Source organism: Sparus aurata, unplaced genomic scaffold (assembly GCF_900880675.1).
Source record: "Sparus aurata unplaced genomic scaffold, fSpaAur1.1, whole genome shotgun sequence".
In the NCBI taxonomy this organism is placed as follows: Eukaryota; Metazoa; Chordata; class Actinopteri; order Spariformes; family Sparidae; genus Sparus; species Sparus aurata.
Window position 1 is genome coordinate 63,472 of NW_022045156.1, and position 19,445 is coordinate 82,916.

The window sequence follows — 19,445 nt, forward strand, 5'->3', positions numbered from 1 at the left end:
AATGTGAAAATGTCTTCTGACAGAAAAGAGACAGTGGACTGATCCAGGACCTGTCTTCACAGATCTGCAGGAAGGACAGTGATGTCATCAGTGTGAGGTTTATTTCAAAATAAAAGACTTTTCTCACACAGTGACTCCAGAGGATGATCTCTCATTATTTGTTTTACAACCTCTTGACCTGGCAGATCTTCTCCTCTCCACAGAGTGGGAGGATGTTGTTTTCTTGCTATAAACAGATCGTCCAAGACCTTCTGTTATTAAGTTACAACGACTGAGCACATTAGAGTCCTCTCCATTGCTTATAAGTTTTTCCACAAGAAGGACCATTTTGGTGTGCCACCCTAAGATTTTCACTCAGAAGGAGGGACAATGTCAGTCCCCCCCCCTTTCAGTCTGCCTGCTGCAGGTCATTAAAACAGAAAGACAGGCTCCTCTCTCTCTTCTGTCACTTCTTCTGTCACTTCACTTCTCTCCTCTCTGCTTCTCTCTCTTCCGTCTGCCTTCTGTCTGTCTTCTGTCTTCTTCTCCTTCTTCTCTCTTCTCTTCTCTTCTCTTCACTTCTTTTCATTCCTTTTTATTTTTATTTTTAAAGTAATCTTTACTTTTATTTTTGCAACAAGCTCTAAGAAAAGCTAATTGAATCACTACTTTAAGTGCTTTACTTTTATCCATGTTTTTAATAGAACAAATTCTTTTCTTTTCATTTTTGATTTTAATATACCGTTAAAGTATTACCGCCTGATCCAGAAGAAGTTGAATTAGTTTAAGGATCAGAACTTAAGAACCACCACTTGAAAAAACAAAGAAAAAGTATTTTTGAAGACTGTGATCATTTGATGAAGAACATTGCAGTCATTGTCTGCTTCAGAAGCCTTGCAAGGAGTCTCCAACAAAAGAGACTTTGTGTGCTCACAGCCGAGACCGACTCTGCCCCAGCGCTCCCAAGGCAGAAAACGCGCTGTGCCGTAGGCCAACCCAGAACTCTCAAGGACACCAAACTTCAGTGCCTCCTGACTCCCAGACAACAGGCTGGACGTCTTCATACAGCTGGATCCACACGTGAGAATGAGTGGTGTCTAAAGTTCTGACTTCTGTCTAGGTTCTGACTTCTGTCTAGGTTCTGACTTCTACCTTATGAACTAAGAGAATTGAGATTAGGGTCTCGTTAGTATTAAAAATGACTCCCGTAATATTTGATATTTAAAAACCCAACCCTTTAACTTTACCATCTGCCGACGGTCACATAACTTTATTACTTTGCTTATTACAGTCTTTACATTTTCTGTTGTCTGTTGTTGTTCGTCTAAAATTGTCATTTTCATTTATTTTACCCCAAATTATTTTATAAACGTATATAATCGTTTGTCTTTGTCTGGAACTTAATTTTAATGTGGAGAACCGATGGATATGTGCAAAGAAGTCACTGCTTCAGAATACTGAGACTCAATAAATTGATTTGAAATTGAACAAACTGTTCAAGTCAAACTGGTACAGTTGGGTGTTTGGAGTAATTTCCTCCGGATTATTCCAAGAACTAAACAACGGAGGTGGTGCCCCATTTATGAGTGTAAAATTAATCACCAGTGAGGAATTACCCTTATTATCAAGCAGCTATATCCCCTACAGGAGGCTATGACGTCTCTCACTGACGTAATGTCTCCTGTCAGAACATCAGCTGCTGGACTTGGATCAGTCCACCAGATGATGTCATGACGGTGTGGCAGAGTCAACACACACGTTTCTCTGATATCTTTTAACCTAAAAGAGTCAATCTGGTCATCTGTTGTTTATTTAAAACATTCATCTGCAAAGTAAAAATTTGAATCTCTTCCTCTGAGAAGTAATCAGGAGCAGAAATACTCGAGTAACGTAACGGGCCTACTTCAAGTACTAACACTTAGAGCCGATGTGTTCCTGCTGACTGTTGCTCAGTGATGAAGTTATATTAAATAAACCTTCAGACTCCTGGATGTCCTCTTACTGCCTCCTCATCAGTCCTGGACTGTAAATAAAACCATAGATTATTCACCGACACCAACAGCTGCTCTCCAGCCGCGTTTAGCAGCTCGTCTCGGCCTCCTCCACAGGTTGATTCAGGCAGGAATAGCTGCCTTCAGTCATCAGTAAGTGGAGCTACACAGTGACAACCACTCTGTCTTCAAACACTGACCAACTAACACCACTTTTACTCTCATTTCACCGGCTACACTCCCACAGTGATTAAAAATTATGCAACATGTCTTCCCCTCATGTGAATGCAGGTGTAATTGTTTAAAACTTGATGGAGGTTTTGCTTCGTCCTCTGATCTCATCAGGAACATCTGGTCACCAGAAAGAGGAAGAAGCACCATGACAGTGAGCAGTAAACATTAGTTCATGTTCCAGCCTGCAGCTTCTCTCTCACCAGTCTATCCTGCTAAGCCGGACACTGCAGTACTTAGTTACTTTCCCCTGTGGAAGTTAGTACAGCAGACAAATCCTTCAAAATAAAAGTGTGTCAGTTGATGTGGAGTAAATGTGTTTGATTTGATTATTGATCACATTTCAGTCAACAGTGACAGAAAGAGGCGACACTTCCTGTTGGAGGAGTGTTCACAGCTCTAACAGCTCATTTAGTGACACAATGACATTTCCATTACAAAATTAAAATTTTTATCTGCTCACCGTCCTCTGAATGCTGCTTTCTTCTGTCCTCCTACTACTGATGACCAACTAACTCCACCTCTGCTCTTCCTCCACCGTTCTCCTCTCATCATGGAGGATGACGGAAACTCACAGCTGTGAGTTTGTAGGAATGAAAAATGGAGCGGCAGATTGTTGCTGTTTCTAGTGTCGCTAAGCTAATGACAGCTTATGTTAATGAGTCAAACATTTTAAATGTGTAACATTACCTTCAGCTGGAGGTTCACACGGACACGACTGTCTGCACCACAACCATCACAGTGAATGAGACTTTGGACCGGTGCCGCCCAAAGATGCTGTTAGAGTTACACATTAATCACATCATATGAATCATATCAGTGAAATCTGATCTGATCTGATATGACTTGTTTGTTTAATGAGAGTGTAAAGGTCAAATACATGTTCAGTTGTTGTTACTTTGGTTCAACAAAGCAGTTTTAGTGACTTTTACAGACCAACAAAACTCTAACTGACAACTCACACACAACTCACAAGTTGTCATGAAGAAACATTCAGGTAACAACTTGTGTTATAAAATCCTTCAGCTGTGCTGCAGACAATTTTTGAGTTTTTTAACTAGAACCTCATCAAAGACACAGTAAAGTTACATATTAGTGTTTGAGACTGTGATTCAGTTGTTACAGTTGGAGTTATTGAATGTAGCGCCACTAGGTGGCGCCTCCTTTTGTTAAGTGGATAGTGTAACCTGTACCTAGAAGAACATTTGATGTGCTTCCGCTCCACCATGCGTAGCAAGCCGCCAGCGGAGTGAAGACCACCCTTTTATTTTATTTTGTATTGTGATGTACAGGTGTAGGATCCTCGGCCTATGGTTGTCAAGGCATGTATGCATGTGATAACTAGTGCCGTAGCGACCTGGCTTGGTATGGTCTGTAAGTTATAGTGGAATAAAAGTATGTGCGGAAATCCCACATGTTGCCTGCCATGTCGTTTGAGCTAACCAGAGCTACCGCCACTGAAAGCGGACCGTAACCTTCCCCTTCACTGACCACGTTACACAGTTCAGGTCCAGTTTGAATGAAGTGTGTTTGACGACGAGTTAACAAGCAGATTAAACTGATCTCAGTTCAGTCAGAGACAGAAACTTGAGTTCAGACGGTTGACGGTTGGATTTTTCTGTTTATAATAAAAAAAGGAGTCAAAATATTTCCTTTCTTGACATTTAGTGAGTTTGTGTTGTTGACTTATTAGACTCAGTAGTGAACTGGCTGCTTTTACATCTCCAGCTGAAGCTACAGGCTGTCAGACTGTCACCTCTGAGCTACAGAGTGCTGTTAGGAGACAGGACAGACACACAGAGACGTCTTGGACATGACGTCAACACTGTTGTTCCTTCACTCTGGTCAGAATGTTAGCTCGTTAGCTGAATGTTAGCCGGTTAGCTGAATGTTATTGTAAAGTTAAATCATATCTTACCTTTAAAGGACTGAAAGCAGCAGGTGAGAGCAAACACAGTCCGTCCTCAGCTGCTGTAGAGTTGTGTCGGTCGCGAACGTGTCGTTCGAACGAACAAATCTTTTGAGTGAACGAAGTGAACGGAATCACTTCATGAACTGATTCATTCCTTTCTCAGTTCAGTTGAGCTCAGCCGTGAGCATGCCGGCTGGGAGTGGGACTGCTGCGACTCACTCAGAGACAGTGTTGGGAAAGTTCACTTTCTACACGAACTAGTTCAAAGTTCAGTTCACAAATTTTAAAATGAACTAGTTCAGTTCATAGTTCATAATTCAAAATTTTGAACTAAGTTCACAGTTCCAAAAATGAACTAGTTCATAGTTCTTTTTTTTTCAATATGTTGATGCAAGCTATTATTTTTCAGTTTTCAGTTTTAACATTGAAACTGCAGCTCTTCGACAATATTCTGCAAAACCAGGTTGTCCAGCTGCGGCTGGGAGATGAAGACAACGCTACTGTACGCCGTTAATGTGATTTGGGTGGTAGAGGATCTGTTTTGGCTCGCCGTTGCCGTGTCTTTTGATTTTTTATTCACTTGCACATACCTTGAAAGGCTAGCCGGGTGCTTTAGTTCAATGTGCCGTTTCAGGTTTGCGGTACAGGATAGAGTTCAAATTAAAAATAAAATACATAAATAAGTAAATGAATAAATAATCTAAAAAAAAGAAGAAGAAGGAAGGGAAAAATAAAATAATAAATAAATAGATAGCCTAGTTCAGACAGTGGCTTCAGGGAAAAACTTTTCATAATGACTCAGTAAGGTATTACTTTTTTTGTTATTTAACAAAATCAGAGATTTAAGCAAAGAGCTCAGTTCCAGGAGAAAAGGAGCAGATTTAGGTAGTGATTTTGCAAATTTTTGTTTGTGAATAAAACATTTTGCATAGGATAACAAAGTTCATTATGTGTTCAAGAGCATTAAGAGCATCTCGTCCAACGTCATTTTTATACACAACAGCCAGATTTGGTGTTTTTCCGTTACATATTAAGCCTGTTCACGGTGTGTTTTAGCCGGTTTTCGCCTGGAAGGCTCGATGGAAATCTGGCACTGTCTTGAATGCAATTAAACTGTGAGAACGCGCCGTTCACAAACGCCAGAATGAACGCGTTCACAATAACGTTCATCAGGCAGAAATACAGTACGTTCAGTTCACGTTCGCCCAAAATATGAACGAGTTCATGAACAAAGTTCATTGAACGCCTTCAGGCACAACATTGCTCAGAGAACTGTGAGGACGTGATTCATGTTCGTGCTGTGATTTGTTCATGATTCGTTCATGATTCGCGAACCTACTGCACACAGAGAACTGTCGCTGAGGACGTGATTCTCGTTCATGTACTGTGCTGAAAGTGGCGCTGTGTCAGTCACTCTCTCACTCAGGGCAGAGGAGTTGATTCACGTTCAGTAACCGTACTGCTAAAATTAGCGCTGTGTTGCCAACATCCGTGTAGCATCATGTTAAGTGATTTTAGTGTGCACAGAGGACACTTTCACCGTGTAATAATTTTAGTGCATGTATACCACTCAAAGCAGCGCTGCGTCTCCCGCGAATGATTGTGTACTATAGTCCGTGAACACTGAACCTCAGGGCTGAATCATGAACTGAATAACGGATCGTTTGGCTGCTTATCAGTTCAGGGAGTTGGAGAGCACTGAACAATTCCGTGAACAAATCTTTTGAACGAATCATTTTAATGAACGGATTCTAGAGATGCAGTACAGTAAAAAGAACTGCCGTTCCCATCACTAAGCTGCTGACAGTCTCTCAGGTGTGCTTCATTACAGGAGGAGGAGCCCAGGTGAGCTCTCACACTCTGTATACACGCCCTGATGCCTGCTTGGTCCAAGTGCTCAACCCTGTGCTGTCTTCCCCTCCACATCAATAACAGTCCTGACTAGGGATGTCCTGATCTGATCTGTAGGATCGGGATCGGGGCCGATCTGGGCATTTTTCCGCTGATCGGAATAGGCAATTTTGAACACGGACCCGAGCCCGATTTTTTAAATTTATTTTATCATTATTTTTTACATCAGAGCACAATTTGTGGCAGAACGCAGACGTGCAAGTAACGTTACTCTGATAAACCTGTGGATAAAATGTCTGCAGTGTGGAAATAACTTAAATTAGAAAGTGAAAGCAGTCCAACGGCGACATGTAACATCTGCAAAATGGACGTTTCGCGGCGCTGCATGTAATACTACTCATTTGATACGGCATATAAACAACTAACACTCAAAGAATACAACGTGTTCACTCGAGAGTACAGGCAAAGCCACCGAAGCAGCAAACAGTCGCGGATACTTTCAAAAGGACAGAGAAATATCCTCGAGACAGCGGCATGGCCACAAATATTACAGAGAAGATAACTGAGTTAATCGCTCTGGATAATCAGCTTATCTCCGTGGTAGAGGATCAGGGTTTTTCTTCGTCACCTGGAGATTTTGAATCTCTGGTATGCCCTACCATCTCTGCATTACGTTATATTGACTCCACTTTCGACTTACAACGTGCCAGTATGCGCACCAGTTTCCTTGGTCTCATCCAGCAGAGCATGTAAAACGGGCAACCGAGGAGATGCTGAACACTGTGAAATAGACAAGCAACGCGTCCACGTTATTTTATGTGACAACGTAAAGAATATGTAAAAAGCTAGTGGATGATATGGAGGCACCAAGCGTGGGCTGCGTCTCTCACACACCTCAGCTGGCTGCACACGAGGGTCTGCTGTCACAGTGCAGCGTCACAGACTCACCTGCTAACACAAGGAAGGTGAATGCCAATGTTGCAATAGCATGCAGAATAAGAAAGAGCCATATGAAAGTATTTACTTTGTTTCAACAAAGTAAAGAACCTATTAAGGAACAACTTGGACGCAGGTGCTTTTTTTCTTAATGCAGCTGTATTATCCAGGAAAATTTGAGTTAAGGCTAAGTATTGGATCGGAACTCGGTATCGGCAGATACTAAATATTAAAGGACTCTGATGGGGATCGGGGTAAAAAAAACCTGATCGGGCCATCCCTAGTCCTGACTGTTGTGAAACACATCAGACCTCAGATCAGGCTGAACTCACCTTCTTATCACAGTGTCATCATTCAAAGCACCAGGACAAACCACAGCTTCTCTCTGCCTGCTAACACAGGCAGCCATCTTAACTCAAAGAGCAGGCAGTTTCCCAGCTGATGTTTGGGTGTGAAAGCAGTGCAGGCAATGGCGGTTCTAGACAGATTAGACTAGGGGGGCCAGTGTTTAATCAGAGGGGCACATTAAAAAACTGAAACAATTGATATTTAAACTTTAACTTTAAACTTAAACTTTTCAATACTTTAATTTTGATTTACATTAAAATCATGCAAAAGTTTATTTTGTACATAAAGAGTGCATCGATTGAAACAATAAGGTAGGGCCATCAAAAATATATTTACTTGTGCATGCATGTATTTTAAAAGTATTTGTTTATCTTTTTAACATAAGAATCACATATCAATGACACAAATTAACATTTTATGGACACACTGTACTATGAATTGTAATAACACTGCTTTGCAAATGGCATATAAAAGAAGACCTGTTCTACATCACAAACCTAATGGTGCAGAACTTCATCCACATGGATCCACTTGCTGTTCCTCCTTCTGTCCCTGTATGTTTTCTTCCTCCTCACCCTCTGAGTGTCCCTCTCTGTGTCAGTGCCCTCACTTTCATCTCCTGCCTTCTCTCCAACCTCTTCCAGCTCCTCAGCTCTCTCAGTACCTTCATATGTTTCTCTCACTTTTTTATTTACTGGGGCAAAAAAAGGCTGCAGTGTCCCTTCGTCATTTCATGATGACTACTAGAAGAAGAAACATGACAAACATCTTATTTCACAAGTAACAATCCCTCCCTACTTAACACGGCAGATACTGTTGATTACTTTACTCAATAAATGTATTATTTATCGAAATGCAACAGCCAAGACTGATAAAGTTATGTGGTTGATGTCACAACATTGTGTAGAACTAGCTAGAATACTGACATTCAGATATTTGCTTCTGCTTCGATGAGTTTGCTTCGATATTTAAACATAGCGAGACCAGACATTTACAAACTTGATTTCCTTATTGGAGTGAGGAACAACAGTGACATGGTTAAGTGCAAAAAATCACTTTACGTCGTAATCGTGATAACTTGATCAATTTATTTCATTTTCATGTAATTATTCAGTCAGCTCAGGGGGGCCAAGGACATTTTTACAGGGGCACTGGACCCTGTAGGCCCCCGTGTAGAACCGCCACTGAGTTCAGGCCTTAAAGTCACATCATATCACTGCTTTACCTTCAGATAACAGCTTCAAAACCACTGTGATGCTACACTGACTTATAACAGGCTGAACCCTCTGGGACTTTAGACTGTCTGTAAGGGAAGTTGTCCTTGTTGAAGTTTGAGAGTTGCTGATTCTCTGGAGAGTTTCAGACTGGCTATGATGAATCAGAACTCTTTCAGACCTGCAGCACAGAGAGAAGAACCACAGAGTGTCTGGACTTCTACACAACAGAACACTGGTTACATACTTTATGACAGTTGATCACAAGCCTTCCCCAAAACAGTGATCCTGTGATGTTTGTGTTGATGGTGTCTTCCAGCGGTCCTGTTGTCCTCTCTTCCTTCCTGTTAACACCTCAGGTGAAGAGGATCTCCTCTCACATCCTGATATGTTCTGATCCGTACACTGATACCTGGATCCAAAACCGTTTCATTCCCACAAGATGCTGAAGTTTTATTTTCATCACAAATTTCTAATTGAGTCAATAATATTGACCTGATTCTTTTTAGTGTGCTTGAATTTAAAGACTTTTGGTTAAAGAGTTCAAGATGTTAATCTCTAATTTTAGCACTGGAAAACTTCTGCTAGAATGAAAATTTCACAATTATGAATGATTACCAACAGTACTCTGCCTCACAAGCTCAAAAGCATTCATAGGAAATTTGGGTTAAATTTGTCTTTCAATAATAATGAATGATTATCAGGTATAATTATTAGTTATGATAAACAACAAGATCCAGTTTTCATTAGAGCACCGGGGTGAAGACTGGAGAAATCTGGGGATTCAGTCCAGCGTCCATTTTGAAATCCACAATGAACGACTTCATCTGCTTCAACACTGCTGTAAATCTGTTAATCTGCTCTTAATTCCTGTGATGTGATGTCGTCGTCTTATCGTCCTTTTTTGGTCTCATTCTTTTTTTTATCTCTTTATTTGCATCACTTTTTTCTTCATTTATTTATTTTTCTGTAATTTTGCCTGTTTTATCTCTTTTATTCCTTTTGCTTTTAATAACACATATTGACTGTGTTTGCTTTGACCACTCAGTGTTTATTCTGTAATGTTCTTGATTTGCTTGAATGTCAGAGCACTTTGTAATCTCTGTGTTTAAATCTGCTGTATAAATAAAGTTTATCAAAGTAAAAATCATATATTTGTGTGAAGCCTCAGCTTTAAGTATTTCTCAGCACTTTCTGAGTTTTCTCTGGCTCTTTATCCAGCATTATTCTGCTGGAGTTGGAGGACGTTGCCGCCCTCTGCTGGTGAGAAGAAACCACAGCTGTTGTGTATCCAGTGAGCTCATATCACACTGTTCAGTCTGTATATATCTCAGTCTGTTACATTTCACTGCACACATTTCACTGTTTGTCATCCTGGAATCAAATGAGGGAAATGTTCAGTGGTGTTCTGAGGCGGCACAATCACTGACATCTTTTAAATCAGCAGGAAGTCTTTTATTAATGCTGCCACCACGCTGTTTTATTTCAACATATCTCATCAGTTTTATCATCATCCACATTGCTTTTTATTTACTGTATTATTTATTCATGTCTGCTTTTATCGGCTTCAACTCTGACATGTTTTAATCATGTTTCAACCTCATAAAGCCCATTTTAACTGTGAAAACTGCTGTATCAATAAAGTTTATTATTATTATTATTATTATTATTATTATTATTATTATTATTACCCAGACAGAACTCAGCACCAGTGTGCTTCAACTAATGATGCAATTAACCGTCTCAAACAAATGGACGTCAGTGATGATTCATATTTACACACATTAATATGTAACAGTGATGTTTTGATGCCTTCCATGTTTTTATTGGATTTTTGTGTATTGATTCATTAGTTGTTCCGTTTATTGTGTGTTTGTGTTATTTGTGGTTTGTTGCATTTCACCAAATGATGCCATGTGAATAGTTTGAGTGTGTTAGTGTGATGGAGGGGAGGTCTGTGGTTCTTCACCTCTCCTGACACATCTGTTATGTTTCAATCATCTGATCTGATCTCATGTGTGTGCTGATCCAATAACAGATCAATACATTCATACATGTTGAAGAAACAGGTTTGCTGAAGTTGTGCTGTTGTATTTAACTGTGTGGCAGCTCTTTATATACTGTAGCAAAGGATTGTGGGTATTTGTACACCTGTTTATTTTTAACAAACAGATGTGGGCCTGAATAAAAAACACTGATCATATTTTACTGTCCATTCACAACTTTGTTCACAATGATTCTTTATATTTAAAGCTACAGACGAGTCAATGTTTTCTGTTTCTTACATTTCACTAATAGTTCTGGATTTTATTGGAACAAGAGCCGGAATTCAAAACAACACATGACAGAAAGTACAAGTCAACGCAATTTACACAATTTAATAGAAGAAGTTTAAAATGTAAATGAAGAATCTTTTCAATCAGTTTGAATCAATTTGTACAAAGTTGACTGATGAATTTATTACAAGAAGCTGAAAGATTGATGTGACTGTGATCCTGTACAGACTCAACTGTTCAGCACTGACAATGTTTCTGTGACAGGAGGAGACTCTGCACACTAAACACCACACAGACACACTGAGGAGGAACCAAACCTGGACAAGTAGAGTCCAAATCCAGGATAAAGACGTTCAGTGAATGTGGTGTTGAAGGTGTGGAGGTGGATCAGTGAGTCAGAGGAGACTCTGTAGAAGGACAGAGTGCCAGCAGGACAGTCCACATACACTGCTACTCTACCAGAGGAGGAGGAGGAGGAGGAGGAGATGTCTGTTTGTCTTTTATCGTGACAGACAGAGTAACGACCATCAAAGCACCTCAGACTCCAGGACTGATCATTCCGTCCAAACCAACAGTCTTTACTCTCTCCTCTCCCGCTGATTCTTCTGTAACTCACTGATATAGAAACATATCCTCTCCACTCGACCTCCCAGTAACAGCGACCAGTTAGACCAGTTCTACACAGCAGCTGAGGCCACACGGACTCAAACCTGTCTGGATGATCAGGATATGACTGATCCTCCTCCACAAGTGTCATCTTCCTGTTGTTGTCAGACAGTTTGATCTTTCTGCTGACTGTGTTTGTGTCGACTGTGAGCTCACAGGAATCTGATGGAGAGAAAAAGACACAACACAGCTGCAGTTATTAATGTGTCATCAGTGTGATGATGACATCACAGATGTGAATGAGTGATGTCACAGTGTTTTCATGAATGAAAGTAAAAAGACACTCACACTTCCTCAGACCTGGTGTCAACCATCGGACTCCAGCAGGCTCCACCCTGAAAGGAGGAGGGGGGTCAGAGCAGCACATCCTCTTTCAGCATGCAAACATGGACATGACATGACTCTCATACACAGAAACACAATCTGTCCATCAGGCTGCTTCTCCCTGTTCTCCCTGAACCTCTTCACCTCTGCCACTCTCCTCACACACTGAGAGTGAGCCACAGGATGTTGGTGTGTGTGAGAGAGGACGACAACATCTGAGAACACACACAAACCTCCTGTTGGATTTATCACTTCATCTTTATTTTATTGGATGTTGTTGCTGTTTCCTGTGGGCGACCTTACGCTTGCTGTTTGATCCAATGTCAACTTGTGCTACTACATCAGTAACGACCAGTCAGAAGCAGTGTTGGGAGTAACGGCGTTTAAGTATAACGGCGTGACTAACGGCGTTATTATTTCAGTAACGGAGTAATCTAATGAATTACTTTTCCCATCGTTACAACGCTGTTACCGTTACCGACTATAAAATGTGGCACGTTACAAATTGAAGTTTCTCATTGAAGCTGTTGTCATTCGACTCTGCTCTCACCAACCGGAGCAGCAGGGCTGCTTTATTTTCCTCTGGTGAGGCAGGAGGGAGGGGCGGGAAACCCTTCTGGGTATCGTTGTGTTCTCCACGTGGTAAGTCGGCGTTGTGCACTCCTCGCTTTCCATTCTGTTGTTCCGCCTCCAGCTGATTACCAGTGTTTTGTATGTTGCCTTAGAATATCTATTCTGACTCTCCATGATGCTATGCCGGTGAGGTCCAAAAACACTGAAGCCATCACCTCCTGGACCCACTGCTGTTTTGGCTCACTGAAACTGTGTTTTGTGGCTCCTCGGCTCTTTGGAGCCCCAGCCCTGTTCACCCCTTCATTTTGTCCCCAGTCTAGGAGCACGTGAGTCAGCCAATGGTGATGATAATGACAATGATGTCTGATGTGTTTTATTAATTACCTGTTAAATAAAATGGAGTTTATATTTTTCTAAAAACATCTCTTGCCCGTGGTATTTTTGGACTGTGCGACCTGTAACAAAGGTAGGCTACTTAAATATTTCCTTTAAGCAATTAACTATCCCCTGGGGATACCCTTTTTCTACCCTCCACTTGCCACAATCGTCAAACACCTGCGGAGCCTGCTGGACTTGACGCGTCCGGGATGGAGATGTCACTCGGAGACGTGTGTAACTGCACTGCAGCAGCAGAGGACTGACTGCAGCAGCATGAAGAATACTTGCTCAAGCTGGCACAGCGATATAAATGTGCCACAAAGTCAACCCCATGGAAGACTTTGAGATCAGACAGTAAATTCAGATTAGCTGTTTGTTAACGCAGTGCTAACTTGAGCCAATGTGCAGGCGAAGTTCAGCGCGCAAAAGGAGAGACTGAGAGCAAGAGTGAGCGGTCTGCAAGCCAGCAAAAGTTTGTGGGAGGGCAGAGGTTATTATTGTACCTTAAAATGCATAAAAGCAAACATGCAAATATATTAACAGAATATATTTCTGCTTCCGCAAATGAAATTATGTTTTACCTGGGAAAAATTCTCTTCAAAATATATGTGCTAGCAAAATATATTTTTCTGTGCTCAAAATCTCACATTGCTCCTTCACAAATGTGGCACAAATATCATGCCAAAAACATGAAACGTGTCATGGAATGGGAGGGCAGAGAGTACTGCACTGAAATAATTGTACATCACTCAGGAATGTGAATGTTTTGTCTTTGTGTTAAATTGGCTAACTGAATGATGGGAATACAGTATCCTACTTGTCATGATTCCTGATTTAGTGTTTTGTTTTATGCTTGGATTTTCCATGTCTCATGTGTCCTTTAAGTTCTCCTGTGTGTCTCCCTCTGTCTGTTAGTCTTTTTCCCTCCTGGTAATCTCCTCTGTGCTTCCCCCCCTCGATACCACACCTGGCCTCCTCCTTCCTCTCTCCCCTCACCTGTTCCTCGTCTGATTATCAGTGTCTGTCTATTTAGTCTGTGTCTCCCCTGCACTCCTTCTCTGGTCTTTGTATTTGTCATCCCCTGTCTGCACCAGCTCTTGTCTCTGTTCCCAGTTCCCTTTGGTACGTGTTTTTGGATTGGATTTTTGCATTTTGCATCTTGATTTGAACTTTGGTTTTGATTTGTACCTTGCCTTTTTTGGTTGTACTTTGTCTGGCTGTTTTATATTGCTACTTTGCCTTTTGTCCCTTTTTGTCTTTTGTACCTGGCTCCCTTGGTTTTTGTATTCAGCTCGCCTTTGTTTTTCCCCATATCCTTGCCTCCAGTGAGTAACTGCGTTTGGGTCCGCCTCCCCTTTCCATAGTCTTCCCCTTTAAACCCCGACCTGACACTAGCTAGGGGCAAGCAGCTAGCTACACACGAACATCCACAGATTCCGGGTCCACTTTGTTGTTCAGCATCTCCGGATCTCCTCACACCTGAACAGACTCGGTCCGGACTCGTTTAGTCTCATTAATCCACAGCAGTCAGATTAGATGCACAGAACAGAACTGGACCGAACCCCCGGCAAAATCCCGGTCTAGTTTGCACATTTCTGAAATAATTTATTAATGGTATCCTTGTCATCCAAACAAATCTGACGTTGCACAAAAGAGAGATCTAACTTTAGTGTTTCTGCCTAAACTCCCCTGGTGGCTGATTTTCATCTCTTCTTCTCATCTTCCCCTATTCACTTGTAACTCTTGGCTTCAAGCTATGCTGCCTTTTCTCCTGAACTGAACTGAATTGAAAAAGGGAAGATGGAGTAAACGAAGCAGACCTCCCAACACTGAACCATCTACAGTCCAGATACAGAGTCTCACCCTGACTGTCTGTGGCTGCAGCAGGACTCTACATACCTGAGAGTGTCCAGTCTACAGCCTGGATCCTCCAGTCGAGCAGATAGCTGCTTCACTCCTGAGTCTCCTGGATGATTGTAGCTCAGGTCCAGCTCTCTCAGATGGGAGGGGTTGGAGTCCAGAGCTGAGGCCAGAGAAATACAGCCTTCCTCTGTGATCAGACAGCCTGACAGCCTGCAGACACACAAAACAACACACATTGATGACCAATGTAATTTTATATATATATACACACACACATGCCTGAACCAGCTCGCAGGCGTTGCTTTATATATATATATATATATATATATATATATATATATATATATATATATATATATATATATATATATATATATATATATATATATATATATATATATATATATATATATATATATATATATATATATATACATATACATATATATATATATATATATATATATATATATATATATATATATATATATATATATATATATATATATGAAGCAACGCCTGCGAGCTGGTTCAGGCAGTCAACTCGAGCTTCACTGCCATATACACACGTGATATGCTTCTCTCTCCAGACCATCTCATAAACGCACCCTCTCTATTGAGCGGGTAATTTAAACGCATGAATCTCCCTTCTCTCTCTCTGGCTCGTTAATGCTGCTGTTGCTCTGCACAAGCATCACCGCCCGCTCTTTCAGTGCTTTCTCAAAATCATAGACACTGCTATAATTGCTCATGCGATTGCTACCTTACCTTCTGGCTCTGCTGATCGCTATGTCTCTCACTATCTCCGACTTGGGGAGTGAGTCTCCGTCCTCGGAGGAAGAAGTCGGGGTCATTCCCGAAACCCAGGCTCAGTCTGCCGAGGTTCACTCTGGGAATGAATTGGACGCCCCTCGTCTGCGCCGCAGCTCCCTCAGCTCCCGCAGCTCTCGCAGCTCCCGCAGCTCCCGCAAACGACTCGCCAGATGGCCGGTGCACCGCATCCTGGAGGCGTTATACGCCCGCAACATCCCAGTTCCATCCGGCCTCAACCACGAAGAACTCTTCAACTACCTCCAAAGTCAAGAAAACTCCACCGGTGCCCAAGAGTTCAACTCAGGTGCCGCTCATCCTCCTTCCAAAGGCAAAGCTGCAGCAAAGGATGGAGGAGTGAGGAGGAGCTGAAGAGGACGGACGTGCTCCGTGTTGCTCCGTGTTGAACAAGAAGAAGCCAAAGAAGAGCCTGACTGCACGGAAAAGTGAGACAATGCCTCCTAAGTCAGACCTTAAGTGGGATCAATTGAATGAAAGCCTGATGGAATTGAAGAAACAACATTGGATTGTGACCGATGAACTTCGGAAAGATCTGATGGCGGAGTTGAGAGAGATGAAGAAACAGATAGAACCTCTCAACAAGGCAATGGCTGAAATTAAACAACTCCAGCAGGAGAATGAGAAAAAAGACCAGCTGATAAAGGAGCTGGGAAACAAAGTGGAGGAGCTGGATCAACAGGGAAAGCTCAATGATGTGATTGTGACTGGCCTCATAATCAAGCCTCCAACCTACGCAGCGGCGGTTGCAGCTGGGAATTCAGCCCATGAGCCTGGTGAATCTGAGATAAAATCTGTGGAGAAGCAGGTGTCTGAGTTCCTGAATGGTAAAGGCATCGAGGTGAATTTCGGCAACGTGGAAGTATGTTACCTCTTACCTCGAAGGAAAGAGTCAGCAACTCGAGCTGTCATCCTGAAATTCATCAACAGAAAATACAAGACTGCACTGCTGAAGCAGGGCAAGAAGCTCAAAGGCTCGAATGTCTATATCAATGAGAATCTCACCAGAAAGAATGCAGACATCGCCAGAACAGCTCGCCAACTGAAAAAGGATGGTAAGATACAACACACCTGGACGGCTAACTGCAGAATCTACATCAAAACGAATGGAGCATCAGCTGAAGAAGTCAAAATAATCCAGATCAGGAGCAAGGATGAGTTGGAGAAATACAATAACTAAGGTATGGCTCACGAACACTCCATAACTACAGCACAGCAAAGTTCAACGGTTCTTACACGGACTGAAAGTATGATGGGAATATCTGAAAGGATTGCTGAGCTAGGAAGTGTGGAGTTCATTACAAATCAACATGTGAATCATACCTTATCTGACCCGAACGAAGGAATTGACCCGGATAATCACTTCTGTTTCAACATGACTGGGAATTGCAAGTATTATACTGAAGTTCAATACAGAGACAGCGCTGAGATGGACGGGAAACTGTCTCTAATTCACTTTAACAGCAGGAGTCTATATACCAACTTCGGCCACATCAAGGAATACCTAAATGACTTCAAAACCCCTTTCACCATCATTGCAGTGTCGGAAACATGGATTAATGAAGACAAAGGCACAGATTTTTTCCTGGATGGATATAATCTTGTAAAAAGTATGTACATTCAATCGTTGATCAGTACAGATCAATACAGGAGGGTTGATAAAGGTCAGAGGCACGAATCAACAGACACTGTGCAGACACTGTGTTGAGACGGCATGTGAGCATAACAAATACCATTCTGTACCCAAACAATAAGTTGAACCTGAGAAAATTGTATGGTCCAAGGCCAATGCCAGTTGTACATAGCAGGATGTTGTTATAATGTGTATCAACAATGTGAGATAACTTAGGTACGAACACTGTGACACTACTGTGAGTTATCACAAGTTCTTCTGAGCTGTGAAGAACTCAACTAGCCCTGTAAATCGGCACACAACAGTAGACACACATGTAATCTGTATGTACTGTCTAGAGCTTGAATTCAGCTCTGTATGCTACTGCTGTAATATGTTTTGTCAAAGGTTAGGTGTACCTCTTTCAGAAGAGAAAACAATAGGCCCTCGCATGCACTTAGAATTTCCCAGCATCACCCTTGATAGCATGCTAATGCAAGCATCTCTGCCACAAGACAAGTTGACTCGCATCAGAGAAGCTATCAAATCCTGGTCTACCGCTGCTTTTTTCTCTAAAAGAAATGTTTTATCTCTATTAGGCCACCTTAACTTTGCTTTGCGCATTATTCCGCAAGGTCATTCTTTTGTATCACGCTTGCTAGAATTGGCTAATTCGTTCAAAATCTAAGTGACATCGTAGTTTTAGATGTGATGAATGGAACAGCATTTCTTTCTTTTACAATAACTTTGTGGAGTCCTCAGATTCCCTCCAGTTTTTCACTGATGCGCCCCCTTCCGTTGGTTTTGGGGGGTTTTACATTAACGAATGGTTCGCAGACGTCTGGCCACCTGAAATGCAGTCCCTTTGAAATCCAAATCCACTGCTCTTTATGAGCTTTACCCAATCGTTGTCGCTTGTTCCCTATGGAGCAGTAGATGGACCAGGAAACAAGTTATGGTGTTTTGTGACAACGCTGCTACAGTAAAATACCAATAATTAACAGTCTCATGCAACGTTTAACTTGGACATGCGTTCTAAACAACTTCATTCTGCGAGCTACCTTCATTCCTGGTCATGAAAATTGTATAGCTGATGCTCTCTCCCGCTTTAAATTTCAGGAGTTCAAAACACTGGCCCTCATTTATCAAACGAACGTACGACAGAAAAACGTGCGTACGACCATTTCCACGCAAACTTCGGCATTTATCAATCTGAACGTGAGCGGGAGCTACGATCAAATCTCACGTCAGGTCTGAGATCGTGTACGCAAATTTGAGTCTGTGGATTTGCGGTGCAGCACAGCAAAATCTGGCTGAGTCTGAAAATAACAAACCTCAGCTGTCATTAAGCATAAGCAGTCACATATTTAGATCAGATCAAAACGGGTTCTTAAAACGAATAATACAAAAACATTTTTTTTAAAAGCCCACATTCTTACTGAAAGGCTACCACTTTTTTGTAATATAAAATATGATAGGCTACGTGACAACTAATTAATGGAATACCTAATAACCTGCTACAGAGCAGGAACGCAGACACAGTGCGCACACACGCACACGGGTCACAGTGGAGCTGCTTCGGGTTGCTGAAGGGCAGGTGGCTCTGTCTCGGACCAGCAGGGGGAACGCTGCTGTATACCCCGGAGAAAGTGTGCGATATCATTTTGGCCTGTCAAGTTTTGCACAACATAGTATTAGTGAATGGAGTGAGTGCCTTCGATGTGCCGGCGCAGTCAGATGAGCCAATGCCCATGGAACAGTGGCCAGCACAGCCTCCACTGGGGGCTACACGGAGGAGACAGGACCTCATTCATCACCTTTAAAACGTAAAGTATACCTTAAACTCTTGCAAATGCTCTGCAGTATTTAATCAGTAATGTGAATTATTGGTGGAATTGGCTAAAGGCATAATAAACACAGAAAATGGACAACATTTAGTCATTTTTAGACTTTATTAAGGCTTTTTTAGAGTTTCATTAATTTCTTTTAATGTGTTATTTGTTGCCTCATGTGCGCCGACAACTGAGGCCAATAAACTGCATATTTCTATTTGTCTGTCCAGGACCTCTGCCGTGATGATGTTTGGTCTGGGAGCAGCACCGGGGCCAGAGGGCACGCGCTCTGGGGAGGAGACCTGGCCGTTGGTTCTACTCTTCCTGAGCTGCGGTCTTTTCCCAGAACACTATTCCCCTCACTCCTGAGAATCGGCGCAGCTACAACTGCAGCTCTCCTTCTGCCTACATTGACGCTAATATCCCTGGGCCGCTGGTCATCCTCAGCCTTCCAACACTACATCAGGCTCCACAAGAAGGAGATCTTGACTGCACAAAAGCTCATGAGCTCCTGTACCCTTTAAATGCATCAATAAAATTTGGTAGCTACCTCACTGTTTAATTCTATTATCGCATATCAGGTGGTTTGCTGGGTTAGTATTTATTCAGCTTAGCATGTCTTTGCAATGCG